Below are 24,449 nucleotides of genomic sequence, written 5' to 3'. Positions count from 1 at the left end.
TTTAAAAGTTTCTCAGGATAGAAAACAGGATTGCAATCAGACACAAGAAGTCTATTGCTAAGCTCCCCAGGAGTGTTTTATCATCTCTAGAAATCTCTTATACACAAAAAAATGAGGACTAGGAAAGACTAATGTGATTTTACTTTTGTTCATAGGTAGGTGATTTTAAATTCTTTGGACCAGCTATGAACAATGTGGCAGTATAGAAAGACCTGAATTTAGAATCGGAAAACCAAGGTTTGAATATCAAGAAAGCCATACACTACCTATGTGACTTGTGCAAGTTACACATAAAATGAGAAGGTTGTACTGAAATATCTCCTCCCAGCTTTAAATTATTTATCTCAGTAATATGATGAAATCTCAGTAATCTTAGTAATTTGTGATGATGAGAGGAGGAGGAGGAGGAGAACACATATTATTTTAAGGTTTGTAAAGCACTTACACACATATGCCATAGAAAGAGACAATCTCCTTATGTAATGATGATAATAATAATATCTACATAACACTTTAAAGTTTATAAAGCACTTACTTTTATCTTACATTATTTCATTCAATTCTTATGAAATAGATACTACAATCCCCCTTTATACAGAGAAGGAAAACTAAGACTGAGATTAAGAGACTTGAGTAGGAAGTATTTAAGACAGAATTTGAATGCTGGTCTACCAGTCTACAAGTCAGATAGGTAATCCATGTCAATGAGTTAGTTTCATGAAGCCATTACTACTTTTCCAAAAAAACTTGAAAAGAAGGGATATTTTGACAGATGTTGCTCCCTTTCTCCAAAATCATGACTGCAGATTTCCTAAAAGAATTAGTAGGCCTTTCTTCACTGCTTGAAGTCAGTTATTCTCCTATATTCCATTAATACACGAACTATATTTTATTTTTTTATTTCAATAAAGGAATCAATTGTAACCATATTGGAAAATATCTTTTATATCATAATAATATCATAAATATATACATTTCACACAGAGCATTTCCTACTAATCTATGTGAGGTCTGAATGAATACCTCCAGCTGAAATAAACCTGACTTTCCTTATCTTTGGATAGAGTTCATGAATTCAAATCCAACCCCAGACATTAACTAGTTATGTAATCCTAGGCAAATCACTTAATCCTATTATTTGCCTCAATTTTCCTATCTATAAAATGAGCTAGAAAAGCAAATGGTACTTTCCCAGTATCTTTGCCAAGAAAACCCCAAATGGGGTCATGAAGAACTGGATATAGCTAAAATAACTGAACAAAACCAAAAAAAGTCCTTATCTCTGACCTAAGCAAATCAGTTTCTTCTGACTGTTTTTAGGAGGACTAATAGAACGCAATATGAGATGAACCAACACTTTATAATATTCAGTTCCTTAGTTGGAATGTCTTGGAGTCACAGATTAAGTGAAAGTCACTCCTGTCCTCTCACTTGGATACAGTTCATTTCTCTGATTCCATTGAAGAAATTTCCCTTCTAGTCACTTATCTTCACAATCTAATCACAATCTTCACAATCTAATCATTTATCTTCACAATCTTTACATCTTTGGCTTCTTTTCTTATAGCACAATAATATTCCATTACAATCTTATACCCCAGCTTGTTTAGTCATTCCTCAATGAATGGTCATCCCTTCAATTTCTAATTCTTAGCCACTATAAAAAGGGCTGCTATAAATATTTTCCTTTTTGATATCTTTGGGCATAGATCTAGCAGTGGTATTGCTGAGTCAAAGGACTTTTATAGTCCTTTGAGCATAATTCCAAGTTACTCTCCAGAATAGTTGGATAAGTATACAACTCCACTAACAATGCATTAGTTGACTAAGTCTAAGTACTCTGCACTAAAGAACCTGGGATGGTCTTCAATTGTCCTAAATTTTTATCTGGGGAGTGGAAAGGGCAGGCTTATGGACCAAAGAGTCTGCACAACACAATATCAGAACTAGCCTAGTTTCTCTCCTCCCCCCAGATTCTTTGTATGGAGATAGACAGAATCACAAACCCCAAATCCTTGGGATGTCCTATCTTGAGTCATAATTTAAGAGCATGGATTAGACTCCCCAATCACCAGGAAACAAGTTAAATCTTGGGGAAAGATATAAAGAAGGTTTTAAAATTGCTTATTATCTGGAATAATTTCATGTTAGTTCTACTCAGAACTAACAAAGCACTTTATATTTAGGATTTATTAAGTCATAAGATTTTAGATCTAAACTAGAAGGGTTTTCATATTCTAACCAACCCCCTTATTTGTACTGAGAATGAAACAAAGCCTAGAGAATTTAAGTCACTAATCTGAGGTTATGAGGGTAACATATCCAGTTCATAGCTAGGATTCACATCCAATGGTCTTTCAATCCAGTGGTCTTTCCTCTATACTGTATTGGTTCCAGCTGGTCCAAAGAAATTAAATTTAGCTATGAAAACCTGAGCCAAACTTTTTAAGTTTGCAATACACTCCAAGGCTATCTTTGATCTCCAAGCTTCTCCCCCTCCCTAACACCCCCACAAAATGAAGAAGCTCTTTTTAAAGATTCTATTTGAAAAATCTCAGAAGTCCAGATGCAGATGTTCCTACAGTAGGATATAGTCTGAAGCATGTACTTACTGGAAATTACCTGTTAGGCAAGTATCAGTTCATAGCTTGATATCATTGAAATTTTGTAAACACCATCTTTTCTTTGTACCCGAACATATTGAGTTCCTGAATTTACATTCAAAGCCACAGAATATTTCTGTGAATGTGAAAAATTTGGCAAGAACAATTCCTCACAGCCTTCCAGATATTTGGGGGGGAAAATTGCAACATGTTGTGCATTAACCTCTAGGCAACTAGACAGCCTTCCTCAGTTGACAAACAAAAACATTAGCTGTCCCCACCCCCTTTCAGCACTTCAAAACAATCTAAAGCATGTATAGCATCATTTGGGAAAAGCTTTATAACATTATTAGCATGTTGCATAAAAGCTGAGCCATATAAATCCTAATTAGTTTGCTCTGCTAGTTTCCTCTATCCCTCCATTAGCTTCTAATGTTCCACCACTATTTGTAACTTAACCAAGTACAATAAAGGAAGAAGAGAGCAGGAAGGCCAATTTGTTAAACAGGTAAGAAAGCATTTTAATTAGTTATCAGGTTCCAACTACCAACAGAACTTTAAACCCATTTGCAAACGGAAAAGTAGAAATTAACTATTCAAAATCTAATTTGCTTTACTGAATGATTGAGTCCTACAGTGATAAGCTGAATGCAGAAAATTCTATATTCGTTAAAATGCTCATAATAAATGCTGCAAGATGTTATTAGTACCATGACAACAGAAATTAGATGGTTTGTTTGGGGATTTTTTCTGTTTAACAACTTAATGTTGTTACAGATCTTTCTGATAATAAGCTATTCAGAATGCTAGATTCAAACCCTATACACAGGAAGCCTGGAAGGGAAGAACAAATTAGTGATAATTTGTTGTAGTTTTATAGAGAGAGAAACTGAGGCCCAAGGATATGAAATTTGCAAAAGTAACACTACTAATAATGGAATATAACCCCAGGGCCATAGTATCATAGATTTATAACTTGGGCAGGACCTTTGAGATCACCTAGTCTTTATCTCTCATTTTACAAGATGTAAAAATGAGCCCCAGAGAGGGTGATTGGGCTGATTGCCACATAAACCCCAAACATCAGAAGTGGGATTTGAACTGACAATCCTCCAATCCCAGAGACAGTCTTCCCACTGTATCATGCTGTGATACTTCCTGGGAACATCTTTTCATAATTTTTCCTTGAGTCCAAAAGGGCTACATCTATGCCAAGCCCATTAAGTGGACTTTGATAGTCTGGTATGAACGGGAAAATTCTTCCCCTTGTGACCAACCTTCTAGGCTTGAGCCTTTCTGAATTTAGCAGGATTGGTTCTCAGATCACAGCCCTAATGCTTTCACCAGGGCCATACTCAGAGCTTGGCAGGATTTGCCAGCATTTGTATTCTGTTGGCATGGCCTTTTGGAGCTGGAACACATTAACGGTTGAGACGCTTCACTTGGGAGCAACAAAATGCAAAGCATCATCAAGGAAGTTATTAGAAATGAATAGAACACTAGCAAACATACACACAAATGCTGTACAACTACCCTTGACTATTTGATGGTGCACCTCAAAAAAAGATGAACTAAATTATCTTGCCCCAACACCATCACTTTACAAATGGGAAAATACATGCCCAAAGAAGAGGAAATACTAGCCCAAAGTAACAGTGGGAAGGGCTTTCTCTGGCCAAAAATATCTCCTTTCTTAACCTACTCAGGTACTTGAATTTTCCATCATTTCCCAATAATTCTGCTTAAGGCACTGTTCTTCTATAAGGTTCCTATTAAACAATGAAGTTACCTAGAAGAGGCAAAATTAGTCCATTTGTAATGTATTCCCAAAATGAGCAGGACTCTGAAAGAATGGAACACAAGATGGGCAAGTTTATTTATTTTTTACCTTTAAATGTGGAATGCTTTGCATATTTGCATATTATTCTTGTGCAAAAGCCATGCTAATCTTTGTGTATCATTTCAATTGAAGTATATGTGCTGCTGAAGTGAGCACAGGACATATATGTTTAATGGGAGATGTTTATCTTTATATTGCTACTTGAATCCAAAATTAACTAAGTCAGTCTATCAACAATATTTATTGAGCACCTACCATTTGCCAGATACTAGGGACATCACCTACTATTCTCTTGACAATATATATTCTCAAAGGTTCATTATAATAAAAGTTTAACAGGATGCCATAGGAAGTGGTCTGAGTTGAAGTTATGCTAATGTTTTAGTCACTTTTTGTCCTCATGATACACTCCCCACTACAATTTTAATATAGTAGAGGACACTTATAAAATGGGAAGGGACACAATTCAAAGAGAGGCAGTCAAAATGACGGGGGAAATGGAGTGATTGTCAGAAGAAGTAGAATTAATAAAAGATTTCATAGTTCTAAATTCAAAATTCAAAAAGTTCTTAGTTCAAAAAGAGTTTATGATGAATACATTGGGCTTCAATTTTTTTCATCTATAAAAACTAGGGGATTAACATTCCAATAAAAAAAATAAAAGTAGATTTATTGTAAAAGCTCAGAATTTCCAAAATAGGTACCATGCATTCCAGGTCAAACGCAGGTAGTTTTAGGGCCCAAACCCAAAGTTTCCACAGTAGGGGGTTAATGACCTATGAAAGGAATCATTCCAAAAGTTCCTGGACACTAAAAATAAACATAATAAATTAAACACACATTGGATATATTTGAGGAGCTTTCTATTAAAAGACATTGGCAATCACCAAACACAAATACAAAAGGTCCTTTCTGCTAATTTGGCTTGCAAATGAAAGAAAGTTAAAAAACATGCTCTAACCTGTGGACTTCCCCACTATCTGCTCTGCCTAACTTGCTGGCAGCACTATCTGATCCTGAGCATCTCCAGGATGAACCCATGGCCATCTTCCAAACAAAGACAGATTGCTAGATACTAAATGGAAAACAGTTTGGCCTGCAGCCATATGTTTAATATCTGATCATTGCAGAGGAGGATGGGATGGGGGTGGGTTGCAGCAGTTAGGAATTTCCTATCATGTTTTAGGACCCAACTAAGAAGACTAAGAAAACCTGAAATGAATATAGTGTTGTAATAAAATAAAACTCAGAACCAGGTTAATCTGACACATATTGAATGATATGCATAATCATTATTGTGCTACATGATAATTAGGTGTAAGTAGTAAGCAGTTCAGAGTAAATGACTATAATTACAACTACTTCTATACTGACAAACTAAGTATTTCTGGAATCATTTAAGCAAAAGGGAGGAGAAATAGAGAAGAGTCAGAAGAGGCTAAGAGGTTCAGAAGACCCAAAATTCAAAAATGGGGTCTAGGGGAAGAGGAAGGACCGGTTTGGGTGGCAAAGTCCTTAAATCAGATATTCCATGTGTATTGCCTCATATGTGCTTTAAAAAAAAAATTGAACAAGGTAGAAACTGGATTTCAAGGTTAGTGAAGGGTAGAGGGAGAATTGGTTTAAAACAAAGCTTCTTAAATTGTGGATTGCCACCCCATATGGGATCATATAACTAAATGAGGGAGTTGTGAAAAATTTGACACCAATAAAAGGTAACAAATATTCTGCCAAGATTTAATTCTTTGTGTAAAAATAAATACATAACATCCATCTCATTAGTATACAACTTTGTTTTTGTCCTTAATAAATGTTAAAATTATATGTTAAAGAATTGTTTTAAAATAAATTTTTTTATGATTTATTATCAGTAACTGTTTGATTTATATACTTATATATCCAAGATAGTGAAAAAATTCTCAGAGGAAAATTTTTGAGACTAAGGAATGTTTAAAAAACTCTGGTTTAGAACAACAAAGCCCCTCTTCAGTGAGTCCTACACTCCCTAGAAGTAGGAAAATCAAGAGGTACCAGGGGTCTTTCTTTGGCAAAAGCAGGGTTTAGAATGGGAGTGAAAGAATAGATAGGAACCACATTTCCTTTCTAATTCCCTATTCCTCCAAAGGCAGTCTTATGTAAATATTTGGAGTGGGGAAGGGGATAATCTCAGTCTCTGACTTCATCAGTGTTAGAAATCCCCATTATTAAAATTCCCTCCACTCATTCCACACAGAGACTTGAGAATTGTCAGAAGTTAAATTACTGTCTGAAGACACAAAGTCAATAGCTATCAGAGGTATAAATTTCATAGTCTTAGTCTCAAGAACTTTACTGTTGTCCTATCACCCAGGTTCCCATGCTCAAATTTTCATTTACAATCAACATTCAAATATTCAATCTGCTGCCAAGTGTTATGTCTACATTCACAATATTTCTCATCTAAGTCTTCTTTTTTCCTGTCACAAAGGCATCATCCTGATCACCTAAGGTCTATTGCAATAGTCTTATGGTTGATCTCCTTACTTTAAGCTGATCCTTACTCCAATGCATTTTCCATTTAGTTAACAAAGTGATTTTCCAAAAGCACAGGAATGACCATATCATTTCCCCACTCCATAAATTCCAGTGGCTCTCCATGGTCTTAAGGATCAAATAAAAACTCCTGTGCTTGGTTTCTGAAGCCTTGTCACAATCCAACATTTTCCTACCTTTTTAAGTCTTTTGAACTTTACTCTCTTACATATATATCAAAATCCAGCAATACTGACCTCCTTGCCTGTTTTTGTACATGATTTTCTATCTCTCCACTCAATGCTTTTTCATTCACTATCTCCAACTCCTGAAGTAACTTTATTCCTCACCTCTGTCTAATGGCTTCCTTGAAGTCTCATCTCAAATCCCACCTTCTTCAGGAGCTCATTCTTAGTGACCTCCAAAAGACCTCTCCCCATCCACCACTTTTATAAATGGTTTTACCTCATTAGATTGCAAGCTCTGGGAGGGCAGAAACCATTTTTTAATTTACATTTATATCACCAACTTTAGTTCTATATACCCTATATATAAAAGGCCCCAATTGACTAACTGAGGTGGTACTAGAATCCAGATCCTCCAAAATCCATCTTCTAGAATACAGTAGTGTCAAATTCAAACAGATCTCTGATGGCTTCAGAATGAGTTAGAAAACCATAAATTAATATGTTCTATATCATATAGAATTTTTATTTATTTTGCTTACTTCCCAATTACATTTTAATCTCGTTGGGGAGAACTAGAAATATTGGCAAGCATGTTTAACAACTGTTCTGAAAAGATTCTCTAAGAATATAAACTCCAGAGAAGATGCTGATCCACATTGGTAGGTACCCATGTGTCCATACATATACATGTAGGTATATGTATATGTATGCAGGGATTCTTATTTTCACTTGTGACCTCTTTTTGCCTGAGAAATTTTTATGTGATGTGGGTATATTGGTAAATACCTATATATAGGTATACATACCTACTTTTGTTTGATTTGACTTGCTCAAATTTGATTATATGAATCAAACATTTAATGATAATAAATCATAACTTCACAACCCCCATATTCAGTTACAAGATCCCATATTGGGTCACTAACCACATCTTAAGAAACTGGCTATGTATATCTATATGTGTGTACATACATACATACATATACATAATTCTGGTTCATCAGAAAGCAAAGAATCATATGTCCTCTGAAAAGGGGCAGGAGATCACTAATCTGGGTAGAAAGTGGGAAACTCCTATGCGGAGGAAGCAAGACCATCCTAGCTTGACTTAAAAAAGGAGGTTGCTTTCATTAAAAGGAAAATATTCACTGGGTAGTAGAGAATAGTGTTTATCTTCTAAGGACAAAGCTATTTATTTTCCTTGTTATTATGAAATATTTCAGCTATCGTCCTTTGTCCTGCCTCCCTAAAACCTGCGATGGTTTGAAATCTTTTTGCCTTGCTATTCGTGAATGCTTTTGGTGCTTCAGAGACACGGTGATTTCGTTGACCTGTGTTCCTTCTCCTCAGATGCAGGTGGTAAGCATTCTTTGTCTTAGCAGACAGTCTTCATGACTGTTGTGGCCAAATGAATTATCAGCAGGTAGCCAACCGGCTGGTCGTGTCCCGCTGCCAGGCTAGTCCTTGGACAATAGGAAAGCAGGGTAAGACACTGCCTGGGAGAACTAGGGTCCCTTTCATGTGTGTGTGTACATACATATGTACATTTAATATGCTAGTATATACATACAGAGATATCTCTAATGACACCATATGTATATATAGCTGTAGGACACACAGCTCTCTTTGTAGAGTGTATCTTTATATGTGTATATACAAGTTATCTCTATTCCTGCATTTACATACAAGTAGCTATATAGATAGCTATAAAGATACTTGTGTATTTTTGTGTATATATGGCTTGTATGTATAGCTATTTATATAGACAATATGTGTATGTCTAGGTATCCATATCTATGTATATACAGGTATAGAGATACTTATGTATACACATATTTCTATCGATGCATATATATACATAAATACCTACACACACACGCACAAAGATATCTTTATAGGCACCTATATAGATAACAAGATACCTATAAACTTATATCTATATACACATATACAACTATAGGTAAATATCTATATTTTATATATATACTATATTCGGAAGGAAGGAAGGAAGGAAGGAAAAAAGGAAGGAAGGAAGGAGGGAGGGAAGGAAGGAGGAGATGGAAGAAAGGAAGGGAGGGAGGGAAAAAAGGAAGGGAAGGAAGAAAGAAAGGGAGGAAGAGAATAAACGAGGGAAGAGGGAAAGGAGGAAAGGAAGGAAAGAAGGAGGAAAAAAGAAAGAGAGGGAGGGAAGGAAGGAGGGAAGAAAAGAAGAGAGGGAGGAAGATGAACAAGGTAGATAATGAATAAACTTAAAATTATTTCAATATTCCAGAGAGAAGCTAAATGGCACAGTAGATAGAGAATTCCCCAAAGCCATCAAGTTCAAATCCAGTCTCAGACACTTACTAGTTCTATAATCATGGATACTCTTGTTTGCCTCAGTTTCTTCAACTGGAAAGTAGAAAAAATAACAGCACCTATCCTGCAGAATTGTTGTGATGTTGAAACGAGATAACATGTATAAAGCACTTAGCACAGGGCCTGATGTGGAATAGGTACTATATAAATTCTTCTCCTTCCTTCCCATCCCCATCATGCATTCCAGATTTTGTGTGTGTCTATGTGTACAAATGTCAGTGAATTTGTATGTATACACGAATGCATGGTTATACTGTGGGTATACGTCCCAGATTTGGAGCATGTATGGTAACAAACTTTATAATGCAACAGCAGGCTCTCTGTTCTGTATTCCACTCACTCATCCAGGACGGAGGAGCCCAATTTGGATCAGTACTGAGCAAGAATACGAGCAACTGCTGCCTTTGGTAAAGAGAGAAGGTTTTTAAGCAAAAGAGGCTTGCTGCCGAATATGACACAAAACCTGGCATCTTCCTTCACCTTGGCCTGGTAACAAAATGATGCTCCTTCCGGATCATGCTGAGGGGCTAATGAAAGCTACAATGCTACACCAAAAAAAAAAAAAAAAAAAAAAAAAGCAACTTAAACTGTTTCTTCTGACACTGCATTACTATTTCTGGTAATATCTGAAACTAGACCCTTTCCCACCCCTAGAGCCTAAGGAATAAAGCTATTAATTTTTTCAAGTCAACCAACCCTTAAGAGAGATAAATAGCACTTCCTCTTTCCCCAAAAGGAATGAGTAAAAGCATAAAGAATTCTTTCTCTGTCAATATCCAGTGCTAAGCACTGGAGATAGAAAAATAAGACTCCATTCTCTCCAGGAGCTGGGGCAGATAATACCTATGTAAAGTTTCAGCTACAAGTCAGAAAGGTCTCATGGTCCTTAGGATGTAGAGGCAAAATAAATGTAATATCTCTCATTTAATGTCATTTTGATGGATAAAAATCATTTTCCAACAGTGAACCACAGGACAAGCTATCCTCTCCAGAATAAATTGGTCATCTCTAATCTCAACCCTAATCCCTGGATACCATCTCTCTTAGCCTCCTCTATCTATCCTCAGATTAGAGAGTTGAAGGGTGGAGTAAATTTCCTCCCAAAGTTTTCCTTCAGCAAAGGCAGAAGTCTAATTTCAGTTATTAAAGTGTACATCTGAGGGGCTGACAGGGAAGGAAGGGAGATTCCTTCCTTCTTGACACCTAAACCTGCACCAGTTGCTTAAAGAAATGTTTTTTAAACAGTTAACTATGAGTCACTGATTACAGACCAAAGGGTTGCCCAGACAACTTAGTAGAGCTTGTCTGCTAATGGTAAAATATGTGATTTTGAATTTCATAGTTCAAACTGTCAAGAGGAAAATTAAGTATCATCAAGAACTTGTTAAATAATTTGTAAAAAAATATATATATAAAACCAATACTTTAGTTCTTCAGGACTAGAACAAAAGGATATTCGACCCTTTTTTTGAGATTGCAACTGATTAATTTGTTTACCAAATTTGTAAAATAATAATATTACTCCACTAAAAAAAAAAGGAAGAAAGGAAGGAGAGAAAGGAAGGGAGAGAGAGAGAGAGAGAGAGAGAGAGAGAGAGAGAGAGAAAGAGAGAAAGAGAGAGAAAGAGAGAGAGAGAGAAAGAAAGAAAGAAAGATAGATGCATGGGGAGAGATTTGTGAAAACACATAAAAGATAAAATGTAAAAAGCACCTCAGCTCTACTACTTCCTATCTTACTTTAAACAAGTTTCTTTAACACCTCTCTCTATACTTTAGTTATTTCCTCTGTAAAATGAGGGAATGTTATTAGTTGACCTCTAAGACCCCGCTACAGATCAATTTAGGTTCCTAATATGGAAGTAAAGGTCAAACCTAAGCTAACACACTAAATTTCAGAGGGAAGAGTTCACTTGAAGCTACTGGGAGCTCTTAAGGTTTCAAAGGAGGAGAAAGCCCTTGAGTTGGATTTAACTATGTCACATTTCTTGATTCAAACTCCAGTGGCTCCCATTTTGTTCTTGATATTTAAAGCACTTAATAACAAAGCACTTTCCTACCTTTCTTAACGTTTTACATTTTATTCTTCTCTATATACTGCAGGTAATCCAGCCAATGCAGGCAGGCTATTGCTTCTACATCATACTCCATCTTTTCTCTCCATGTATTTACACGACAGCCCCTCACATATATCATACTGGTCTCCCTCTTCTCTGGGACATCCTTAGCTTACTTAAAAATTCAACTCAATTCTCTCTGATTTTTGTAGAATATCCTCCCAGCTACTAGAATGTTCTCAATTAAGGAAATCACCCATCTTTTCCTTATAATAATAATAAATAGATAGCATTTATATAGTGCTTTAGTTTGAAAAAACATTTTATAAATATTATCTTATATAAATATATGCATATGCATATCATATAAATATATAACATATATATATATATAATTGGAACATGCAGTGTTCCAAAAGTCTTAGCATCATATTAAGCTAAAATAGTAATTTATACATAGGTGTATGCAACAAATTAAACTAATTAACTCCAATAAGACTTTTGAAACATTCTATATATGGTCTTTCCCATTAGGATGTTAAGCTCCTTAAGGTAAGATGGTATTTTTTGCCTTTTTTATTCATCCCTAGCACAGTGCCAGGCACATAAGGAAACATGACTGATTAATAAATTTCAGATGAAGAGCAAGAGGAGAAGAGAGCCTGTGTGACTGGAGTAGTGCCGGCATGCCCCAAGTAACAAACAGAGTGGGCAGATGCATTAGCATGGAGTAGCTGAGTAGCATGGCTTTACTTGAACAGGGGCTATGTTAAAAACTCAAGAGAGATAAGTCTGAAAAGGAAGTCTGGGGCCAGGATGTGGGAGGCCTTAAATACCAGGGTCAGTTTATATGGTTTTTTGAGAAGAAAAGTAACTAAATTCATTAAATAACTTCTTGGCAGAGATATCTATCAGCTCACTAAGGAAAGAAGCTCAATTGACTCAAATATTTTAAAGCAGAAATCACACTCTGAGATCTGTGATGGTAAAGGTTGAGGAGGAAAGTTCACAGTGGAAACAACTCCTTCAGATCAGAGTCTCTCTTCCAATTAGAAAATTTCTGACTTCTGACTCAAGATTGGGTACTTTCTACATGATTGCCTATGTATCAATTGAGCTGGGAAAATTGCTGTCTCCTTAAAGACAGGCAAAGAATAAATCTGCAAAACATATTTCTAAACCAAATTGCAAAAAGCTTGCAGCTCCCTATATGCACATTTGTTTTTATCTTGTCAGTATTTTGCCCATTTCTTGCACCGTTTCAGAGCTGGAATGACACTATCATCAAGAACATCCTGTTTTTACATGTCCTGGAAAATATAGAATGCTGAGAAAGAATGAAAAACCATTGAAGTCAAGAGATTCAAATCCCAACCATCTGAAACTTATTATCTGTGGGACCTTGGGCAATGCAGACTCATCATCATGAGTTCAAATCTGGATGCAGAAACTTCCAAGCTGTGACAGACCCTGGGCAAGTCAATCTCCTCATCTACAAAATTAGTTGGAAAAGGAAATGGCAAACTACCAATATCTTTACCAAGAAAATCCCAAATAGGGTCATAAAGAGAAAGTGAAAATGACTGAACAAAAATTTTTTTTAGTAATAGACTTGCAAGCTATATATTTCTGACTTCTGACTCAAGATTGGGTACTTTCTACATGATTGCCTATGTATCAATTCATCATAAAGCCATAGCTGGGCTTAGAAGTTTCCTAAATCCTGGACCAATGTCCTATCCATGGCATCACAATGGATACTTTTGTAATTGCAAAAATAGAGACATGTAACTACCCACATCTTTTAAAAAATCAGTCTGCTCTTGACTCAAAGAGGTGGCAATACATAATATAAAATAAAATAAAAATCAAGCATAAGTTCCTATGGGAGAATGTTAATATGCTTGGCTACTTTTTAAAATCCCATTTAAATTTTTAAAAAATTCTATTTAACATATATAGGACTGTTTGCCATCTAGGGGAGGGAGTGGAGGGAGGGAGGGGAAAAATCGGAACAGAAGCGAGTGCAAGGGATAATGTTGTAAAAAAAAAAAAAATTACCCTGGCATGGATTCTGTCAATAAAAAGTTATTATAAAATAAAATAAAATAAAAATAATTTTTTTAAAATTCTAAAGTCTAAATAAAATGCTAGTTTTCCAGCCTGGCTGTCTGTTATTGGGAAGGGAGAAGGGGCTCATCTGTGGAGTGGCACAGAACAGAATCAGATGAGTCAAAAATCTGAGTTAGTCTGAGAGAAAGCTAGAGGCAAAAACCAAAACAAACAAACAAACAAAAAAACCCATAATGAAGACTGGAATGTTCATGCAGAAGCCATTACAGAACTCCAGAAGAAAAAAGGAACTAGGTCAAAAATATAAGTCCTAGAGACAGGATATGTAGTCCATCCGGAGGAGAATGGAAATAATGCCAAAGACTTTCTAGGAAACTGCTGAGTTTAGTTAACTTAAAAGCCCCCAAATTAACCAGCTAAAAAATAAAAAGCCCAGAGTTGGCCTTTTTTCTCTGATTTTGGTGACTTACACTTGGACAAATAAATCCTTCTTTGTTCTCCTGAATGGCAATGATGTTAGGCCCTGAGAAGATACCAACCAAAAATATGAACTTAAATTTAGTGAGAAATGCATTTGCCCAGATATCTAAAGACCTGTCATCCAATCCTAGATTGATCAATTTATTAACACTGTGACTTTAGAACAGTAATTTCCTCTTCTGAAAAATGAGAGGCCTAGAGGCTCACTTGGATAAAGCACTGAACGTAGAGTCAGGAATACCTAAATACAAATCCAATTTTAGGCATTTAAAATTTGTGTGACCCTGGGCAAGCCACATAATCTCTGACAGTCTGTTTTCTTATCTGAAAAATGGAGATAATAGCACTTGCCTCCCAAGGCTATTGTAAAAATCAAATGAGAAAATATGTGTAAGCATTTAGCACATAGCACTATGCCTGGCACATAGTAGATGCTATATAAATGCTATTATTATTATTATTACTACCTACCTCCCCAGGATTGTTGTAAAGAGTCAATGAAATAATATTTTAAAAGGACTCTGCAAACCTTAAAGCACTATACAAATATTAATTATTATGACCAATTATCATCTAAAAGATTTCTTAAAGTTTTACTTATTCCAGGATTCTAAGATTCCTTCCTTTCTGAATGATACCTACTTCTCTTCTCCCAGTTAAACACACAAACTCCTATTTTCCTCCAACACATCCATAATTAACATCAACTAATTTGCCCTAGGAAGCTTGGATTCATTACCATGAACTGAGACAGATTTGTAGGGGTTTTTTCTTCAAACTTCCCATTATGTACAAATTCCATTAAGATAAAATATTTGAATTTTCAAAAATTCATGGATCATTTGAACTTTAACAGGTCTGTGATCTAATCGGAGAAAACAATATTAAATTCTAAAAAAAACTTAGCAACTCTGATTAATACAAGAATCAACCACAGTTTCAGAGGATTCATGATGAAACATGTTATTCATCGCCAGATAGAGAGACAACATGCTCTGGATACAAACTGAAGTGTGTATGCATGCATACATATATGTTCACATATGTATTATGCATTCGTATGTAGCCCCTCTCCCAAAGCCCATTGGACTAGGACTCTCCTCATTGAGGGGATGAATGCCCTGGCAAGACATTCATCTCCACCAATAAGCAAAGTCCCAAACCAGTGGGCTTTTGTCTCTGTCTCACACATACAATATACATTTTGGATGTGGCTAAAGTAGGAAATCTGTTTCGTTGGACTCTACCTATTTATAACAATTTTTTCTAATTTTCTGAATGGGTAGAGGTCAGGGAAAGGGAGATGGGGAGGGAGAAGAATTTGGAATTAAAAATAAAATAGAACTGAATTTAAAATGAATTAAATGAAAATAAATATAAAATTGAATTTTAAAAAAGACAATGCTATGGTTACACTTGAGCTAATAGAGAAGCTGGAGTGTGTTAAGGATGTGTGAGGAGATAGACAGCCGAGAGCTTTTCAGTCATACAGACTTGTACTTGTTCATGGTAACCACCCCCACGATACAGAGATTTATATTTAGTGTTCGTAAGCTGAAGAGCTCTGTTGTCTTTCCTAAATAAAGATCACTTCCATTTTAATTCGTTATATTGCTCGAGACAGGAAGCTTTTAAGTGGTTTATATTTTAAAAATCATCATTAAGTGATTTTCTCATGCTATGAAAGAACTACACTTTATATCTCTAAGATGAAGAAATGGGGAGTCAGACAGGTCACATAGACACTAAGTATCCTCACTCAAACCCAAATTAAAATTCCAATACCCATTTCTACCCCATCACCCTACCTCTTTGGGAAATTCCCTAATGGAAGAAAGACATCACCAGCTTTTTTAAAAAAAAATTTTTTTTTTATGTTGAATCCTTCTCTTTGAAGTTCAAGAATCTCAATTTCCCACCTGGTGGTAAATTAGGTACTTCTGAAGACAGAAACTCTTTTCAGGAGTCTGAGGTACAATTTTGTGAAGCATTGGAGTGAGAGTGTGTCCAGCTTCCTCGGGTCAGTCTTATCAGAAGATGATTATACTGATCAAAGGCAGATTAGCTTACACTAAATCAAATTAGCATTATGCTGGGGTTTGGGGATTTTGGGTTTTTTAATATATCAGCCAACTCTAAATTAATTTTTAAATTTGAACATAATATCCTTATCCTAAATCAGCAAGGACAATATAAGTCATGGAATTCTGAGAGAAAAAAGAAGTTTTCAGTCGTTAAAAGATATTAGAAAGCTGACCAAATGGATAGATTTTAGATTTTTGATCTCTCCTTTTTATTATTGTTTTTTAAATGATTCATAGAATTTCCAGAACTTTAGGCAACTGGGTTGGTCTACTGAGTTGAAATAAAAACACAATAGTTATAACTGATATTTACATAGCACTTTAAAGCATATAATTTACATTAATAGTACATTACCACCATCTGAGCCTCATAACAACTCTTTGAGGTGAGATGGGTTCTATTTTGATTAGATCTGTGATTTTATCAGCATTAGGAGCTCCCATTGGGGGACTTCTTCTACCAATGTAGATGGGCAATGATTAAGAGGCACAGTGACCTGCCAAGGATGATGCATCTTTACATGTTTCTCCCACAGGACTTGAACCCACCAGATCTTCCTAATTCTAAAAATCCTAAATCCAAAAGCTATTTTCTAAACACACTACTGTGACCCTTACCTCAAAAAGTTCAATTATTACAAGTACGGTGGATCCCCTCTTATGAATGACAGAAAGTGAAGCTGGGAATGAGTGTTACTTTCCCATGATCACTGCATACTGGGCTAAATAGGTGTCAGAGACCAAATTTGAACCCATAGTAAATTCTGGTGAGACAGAAATGAAAGATGGCATAATCCCCTAATATCAAGGAGTCTATCATCTAGAACACTAAATATGAAATTAGGAGTCACGGACTTGACGCCAGCTGTATAAAATTTCTCTAAACTCAAGTTTCTTTATCTGCAAAAGGGAGATTATGCTTTTGTGACCTTACCTCACAGGGTCATTTTAAGGAAAACATTGAAGTACTCTATAAATAGAAGCTTATAACCATGACTTAGTGAGGCAGTGAGAGTTTTCTTCAAACATCTGCAGGGGAATACATTTGTCCTGGGCTGCCCCAGAAACTGTGTGAAACTCCCAGAAAGGCATATTTCTGTTCAACAGGAGAAAGCTGCAGTGGAAAATTTCCCTAATGATCCTTGGTCTTCAATTCCCTTCCACAGAAGTGATCTTTCCATCTTCTGGACACCCAGCTCCTTTTATTTTTAAATGTCCTGTGTCACTTATCACACTCTCCCTTTTATTATCACTACTTCTAAACATATTTTATTTCCTCAAAGAGATTGTTTGTTCCTCTCTGTACCTGCCCAAGCATATGGCACAGTGCCTTGGACATTGCCCACTGGGTATCTGACTTACATCTTAAACAACATATAGAACTCATTATTTTTCTTCCCAAACTCACTGCTCTTATGAACTTTTGTATTTGTGTCAAGGGCACCATTATCTTTCCATTTGCCCAGATTTACAACCAAGTTCCATCTTTGATTTGTGAAAACTCAGTATGTGAGTGTAAGACTCACATGTTCAAGTGATTGTTAAGGTCTTTACAACATTTCTTTTATCTGCTCTCTTCTCTATACATAGCCATAGCTTCATGTCACCTCCTCCCTGGACAATTCCAGCAGCCTCCTAATTAGTATCTCTGACACAAGTTTCTCCCTTCTTTATTCTATCATCCTCAGAGCTGCCAAATGGTTTGCCTAATCGACCATTTTGACCAGTCTCTTGCTCTTTAATCTCCAATAGCTTCCTATTACCTCTAGGATCAAAATTAATTCTTCTACTTGATTCTGAAAATCATTCACATCCTGGCTCTAACCTATCTTTCCAGGCTGATTACTCTTTATGAATTCTATGTTGCAGCCACACTGGCTTTGTTCATCTAGAAGTTATTTTTTCCCCTAACTAGAATACTCTCCCTCTCCCTGGCCCTTAGGATCTTTTGTTTCCTTCAAATATTGGCACAAATACACTCTTCTACACTAGCCCTTTCACAATGCCTCATCTTGCATTTAAAAAAACAACCTATATTTATTTATATTTTTGTGCATGTGCTGTTTCTCCCATAAAAACTGCCCCCTTCATTTCCTTTTTTGCTTTTGTTCCTCCCATGCTTGGCCCCTAACAAAGTAGGTACTTAATCAATGAATATTGATTGAATATCTTCTCAACCTTAACTATCAAGGTTGAATTTATAAAAAAGGATTTTAATACTTGAAGCTATCACAGTAAAATAGAGTAGGCATTTGGGAAGGGGGGTGCAATGGAAAGTGACTTCCCTGCAAATGGAAATGGTCAAGCAGAGGCTGAAAGTCTATCTTGTGGGAAATGTTTCTGAAAATAATAGATTTTTACAGAAATCCCTAAATACATTCCAAACCTAAAAGTCTATTAATTAAACAAAAACACCCAATACTATAGGAATCTGAAGGGAGATTACTTGAGTTGAAACTTAAAAATCACTTAATCTGTACCTGAATTTCTTTCTTTTGTAAAATGGTTATAATATTTGGTCAGTCTACTTCATGAGACTACTAAGCATTCTGTGACATAATAACTGAGCTTAAGATAGAGGTTTTTAGTCTGGGGAACACGACCTCACTTGTGTATGTATTTTGTATATTTCAATATAATTTTAGTGTTTTCATATACTTCAACATAATTAATTTTGTACTCTTTCTTGTTTTATTTCACACCTTTAAAACATTATGCATAATCTATATCAAATTGCCTGCCTTTTCAAGGAGATAGGAAAAAGGATGATAATATGAAACAAAAAAAATTTTTAATTATTAAAATTTTTGTTTACCTGTAATTGAGAGAAATACAAAATATTTAAAACAAAAAAATAAAAATATAATTCATAAGCCATACTGCCCCAGGGGTCCATGACACAAAAATGATTAAGAACCCCTGTTCTAAATATTAGATTTCTGCTTGCTACTCAACCTTTTTATGTTTTAAAAATGGTTTTAAGACTTGTATTTTTGCTTATAAGTTTTTTTTCTGTTTTTTTTTCCCAAATGCCTGGTTGGTGGTGGTATGGTTCAGAGGAAGAGGGTATATTAGAATAGATAACTGGGTCAGAATCAACAAAGAATCATTATTTATTGGGACTCTTTAAGAAAAAAAGAAATAAGGTTCTTTTTTCTGTGTAGGCCCATCACAAGCACCAGCTTAGGAAAATAATAAAACAAAAATGCAGCTGAAGAGCTTCAATTATCTTTCATTAGCAAAGGTGGCTATATTCAGAAAATGCAACTCCTCCAGGTAGCTCCCTTAGAAAATTGTGCAGTAAGTGAGGTTTACGATTTGGAGGCAACATGCTATTTTCCAGGCTTGGTTTCCAACCATCAACATGAACTATAATACAATCTTAAAACAAAAATAAAATCCTCCATGGAAGCCATTTTACACTGAGCACCCGCTGGGAATGATTACAATATCAAACCCCACAAATCGATCAGGAAAAAGAGGACAGGGTCTCAGAGGAAAGGGAAATGAACACTGTCTCAAAAAAAAAAAAAAATCCAAAAGGAATTTAGATCACCTTTAAATTAATGGAAGACTAGATTTTAGTTTTCAGTTAGAAAACAAATCTAAGCATACTGTGCCCCTTAGAATATCTGGCCTAGCTCCTTAGTCCACAGTGTTTATCATTTTCCATAATAAAAGGAGGACCTCTGTAGGGCTTATTTTCAATAGCTTCCCGTGAGCTATTATTTCAGCATTTTATCAGAGTTGTACACCAGCAGGAAGTGCTCACTTCACAGGACAGGCTTCCTCTCCCTAGGACGGCCCTGCATTGGTCTATCCAAACTGGGATAAGCTTGGGAGCAGCCTGCTATGTAAGGGCTTCTGGTTTTGTTCTGGGGTTGCTTTGGGGGAGGGGGGGTTGTTTGTTTTGTAAGACGTGGCAAAGCTTTCCACATTTACTTTGCTTCTCTGCTGTTATGAGTTAATTGAGAAGAGGTCAAACAGGACAGCTGCCCTGTATGAAACAACACTGGGCCCTGTACAAAGCTATTTCTCAGAGCTTATCATTCATTGGTGGGGCCTCCGACTGCTCAAATAACGGTGTCTGGCAGGAATCCTGCAGCAGCTCACGGAAAGTAAAAGGAAGCCAGGTTAATTGAAACCTTCCTCCAATGGTCAAACAATCCACATGAAAAAACAACCCTGAACATCGTCTCTCAGCATGCACTTATTTCACCCCACTTTTGGGGTAGCATCGGCACATTTTTCCACTTGTAACTGCAACCCTTAGAACCGAAATGCTTTTCAAGTTAATTATAACTGGAGTTACAAGACTACCTATTCGTTTATCCATTCATCTATCCACATACTTAGGTATACAGATAGAGTGTGTGATAGCCACATATGGCTTACACAAATTTATATTCTAAGTTTTCAAATCAAGTTATGCACATTCTAAGAAATACTTGTTTCAGTTGGACATCCCCGCCCTCCCATGAAAAATAATTTTTAAAAGTCAAGTTCACAGCATTTGATAAAAAAAAAAATCACTTATATGTACATAAGAAAACTTTCAAATCAAGTCATATACATTCTAAGAAATACTTGTTTCAGTTGGACATCCCCACCCTCCCATGACAAGTAACTTTTTTTAAAAAGTCAAGTTCACAGCATTTGTTACCAAAAAAATTCACTTATAATATATATACACACACAAGAAAACTTTCAAATCAAATCATGTACATTCTAAGAAATACTTGTTTCAGTTAGACATCCTCACTCTCCCATGAAAAATAACTTTTAAAAGTCAAGTTCACAGCATTTGATAACAAAACAAACAAAAAAAAAAAATCACTTATATGTACATAAGAAAACTTTCAAATTAAGTCATATCCATTCTAAGAAATACTTGTTTCAGTTGGACATCCCCACCCTCCCATGACAAGTAACTTTTTTTAAAAAGTCAAGTTCACAGCATTTGTTACCAAAAAATTTACTTATAATATATGTACATAAGAAAACTTTCAAATCAAATCCTGTACATTGTAAGAAATACTTGTTTCAGTTTGAAATCCCCACATTTTCATGAAAAAATAACAAAAAAAAAGTTAAGTTCTTGGCACTTAATACAAAGATAAAAAAAAGAAAAAATCCCTTATAATATATGTATGTAAGAAAATGGGGGGGGTAATTAAACTATTTTAATAAAAAAATGAATTTCAGTCATCTTAATATATTCAATCATTTTAACAAAAAGTTAATATAACTCATTAATATTATTTTAATTCTTACTTTGGCTACTGATAATAAATAATATTTTCCCAGCAATTTTTGTCAAATAATGAGTTCTTACCCCAGAAGCTGGGGTCTAGATTATTAGTCGTTGATTTATGAACCTAACCTATTCCACTGATCAACTAACTCTCTTTCTTAGCCAGTACCAAATGGTTTTGATGACTGCTGCTTTATAGTTTTAGGTCTGGTACAGCTTTTTTCAAATAATAGTATTTATATAATGCTGCAAGACTTTCAAAACATCTTACAATTATTATCATTTGATCCATACAACCCTGAGAGGCAGGTGACATTATTAGTCTAATTTTACAGATGAGGCAACAGAGACAAGAGTTAAGTATCTTGTCAGGGTCCCTCAGCTAATAAGTATCTGAGGTTGATTTGAACTCAAGTCTTCACACTATTACTATACTAAGGCCAAGGGTATATCATCTGCTTGTAAAACAGAGGTTCTTAACATTTTTGGACTCCTTGTCAGAATTATGTTTTTACCTACACTCACAACTGAAGGAAATGTTAACTTTCAGTTACAGATAAGTGAAAATAAAAATACTTTTTTTTTCCATCTAAGTTCATAGACTCCCTGAAATCCACACACAGATTCCTCATGGTTTGATTTTTTAAAAAAGGGTTAAGAATCTCTAACACAAGAAAAATGGGCGCAGTCCCCACTCATCGCCATAAATTATGCTGTTAGGTTTCCAAAATTGAAGAAATTCCAAAATAATACTTAGAATATTACAAATGGATTGGGGAAACTGCTGCAAGAATCTAACTTATTTCTGAATGAATCACAAGACAGACACAATCCCCCAGCAAAGTTCTTTTGACACATTAGGGATAAAAGTTACTTCTTTTGGCAGGATAGAGTGGGGAGAGAGCTGAAATTGGAATCCAAAAACCTGGAACTCTCTGCCACGTATTGGGTGACTCTGAGCAATCACTTTCTCTCTCTAAGCCTCAGTTTCTCTATTTCAAAGCAGGGTACCCTCAAATCAGGGTAATTCTATTTGTATGAACTGCCTAAGGTCAAGGAAGTATGGGGAGTGTGTCTAATTAGACAGCACATATGTAACAGCCAAGTGTGACCTAAATTAGAGTCATTATCACAGTTTTTACCAAGGTGTTGAATAGGGACATGGGTCTTACATTCATTTTTTCCACCACTTCTGTTAAAATCAGCATTTAAAAGGCCACAGTTTGGGACCCTCCGACCTTGTCAGTCTTCTCTTAAGTTTGAAAACTAAACAATCTACTCCAGCAGAAAAATATGCATGTGTAAAGCAATGAGATTTTCAGCATTTCCATTCCATTACTCTAAAAATCATTTTGTAGTCATTTATTCTGTACCATAATTGAGAGAGTGGAACGATAGTATCATAGCTTATTTGCCAAAAATCTAATGGATTTTTTATTCATTTTAAATCACCCTGGCAAGAGTTAGGAGAGACCTGAAGAGGGTTATTGTTGTGTTCTGCTATTTTTTTTTAATGCTCTCTTTCAAAAGAGATTGAAAGCCATGACATAGATTGTAGAGGTAGCAAATGCTACAAAGCATATGGCCTATGCTACCGCAGAGACCGAAAGCGCAGTTCTGCAGGGGTTATTTAATTTTGAAAAATTGTTACTTATTCAGACCTCCTAATGGGGTCTTGTGTGCCTGAATTCTAGGCAATAGTACAAAACTTGAGAAGCTAGAAGCTAACTGCCCTTGAAAACATCATCAAAATTGTTTCCCAGTGGGACAAAAGTCTTGAAAAAGAAAAGTTATTTAATCTGGTCAAGAGACCACAAAATTCATTCTGTATAAATTAGGTCATTGTCTGCAAAGATATATTTTCACCATTATTAATCCCAAAGTTTCATTGATTTTTTTAATGTATAAGCAGTGTGTTTCCATCTTACATATGTGTGTGTGTGTATTTTTTTTAATTTTATTTTTTGCTGAGGCAATTGGTATTAAGTGACTTGTCCAGGGTCACATAGCTAGTAAGTATTAAGTGTCTGAGATCACATTTGAACTCAGGTTCTCCTGATTTCAGGGCTAGTGCTCTATCCACTGAGCCACCTAGCTGCCCCTCCAAATATACTTTGTAAGTGTTTAAGTAAAGGGTTTTCTTTATATAATTCTCTATAAAATGCAAAATCTCAAGGACAAGCAAAGTACTACTCCCCCTTTTCACCCAAACTATTTTCTTTTCCCATTTTTCATGTCCAGACAAAATACTTATAAGAGGGATAAGTTCCAATCTTTACTCATGCCTATTTATTTATTATACTTTACTAAGGCAGGCCAATAATTTGGGGCAACAGTAAAGATTTGGTTCAAAATGCTATTTTTATAATCAATCGAACATAGATATTAAAATAAGGAATACTAGAGTGATGCAATAGATAGAGTACTAGGTCTAAGTCAGATTTGAGTTCAAATCCAATCTTAATTCCTCATCTGTAAAATGGGGACATATTGAGGAAGGAAATGGCAAACATACCAGTATCTTTACCAAGAAAATCCCAAATGGGATTATGAAATCAAGTCAGACAAAAATGAATAATAAAGACAATTGATTCTTAAAGTCACACAACCCATTTCCCAGGAGCATCAAACTGATGGATCCCCCTCATTCCCCACATTTTTGTCTTTCTACATTCAAGTTTTCCTAAAAAGATTTATGTCAAGAACCCTTTTGCACAGCTGAATTCTTGATGCAAGGAAATATTCCAAGAAATAATTAGGCCTGTGCCCATTTGTAAGAGCTCCTCATACCTTGCTCACATCAAAGAGAACATCTGCTTGTGAAACAAGAAAACTCTATCGGATTTTATTCTAGAACAAGTGTTTTCTACAAGACAACTTGAAGTCAGGAGAGGGATAGCCTAAGAAGGCTATTTCAAAAACAGCCATGCTGACAGACCCAGTGTATCATCCGACACAGAAGTGTGTTATTTCTCGATTAACATTTATACAATTCATCTTTTTT

General features: G+C 35.5%; 1 protein-coding gene and 1 non-coding gene across 3 annotated transcripts in view; both read right to left on the bottom strand.

The window, feature by feature from the left end:
* GALNT7 (polypeptide N-acetylgalactosaminyltransferase 7) overlaps nucleotides 1-24,449 on the bottom strand; it is a 194,121-nt gene that overhangs the window by 157,507 nt on the left and 12,165 nt on the right. The window lies entirely within an intron of this gene.
* LOC127542201 (U6 spliceosomal RNA) lies at nucleotides 4,494-4,599 on the bottom strand. The gene has a single exon (XR_007948588.1). It is a non-coding gene; the product is annotated as a U6 spliceosomal RNA (small nuclear RNA).

The sequence above is a fragment of the Antechinus flavipes genome, chromosome 6 (assembly GCF_016432865.1).
Source record: "Antechinus flavipes isolate AdamAnt ecotype Samford, QLD, Australia chromosome 6, AdamAnt_v2, whole genome shotgun sequence".
Taxonomy (NCBI): Eukaryota; Metazoa; Chordata; class Mammalia; order Dasyuromorphia; family Dasyuridae; genus Antechinus; species Antechinus flavipes.
The sequence above is the reverse complement of the archived record's forward strand: the minus strand, read 5'-3'. Positions and strand labels throughout refer to the sequence as shown.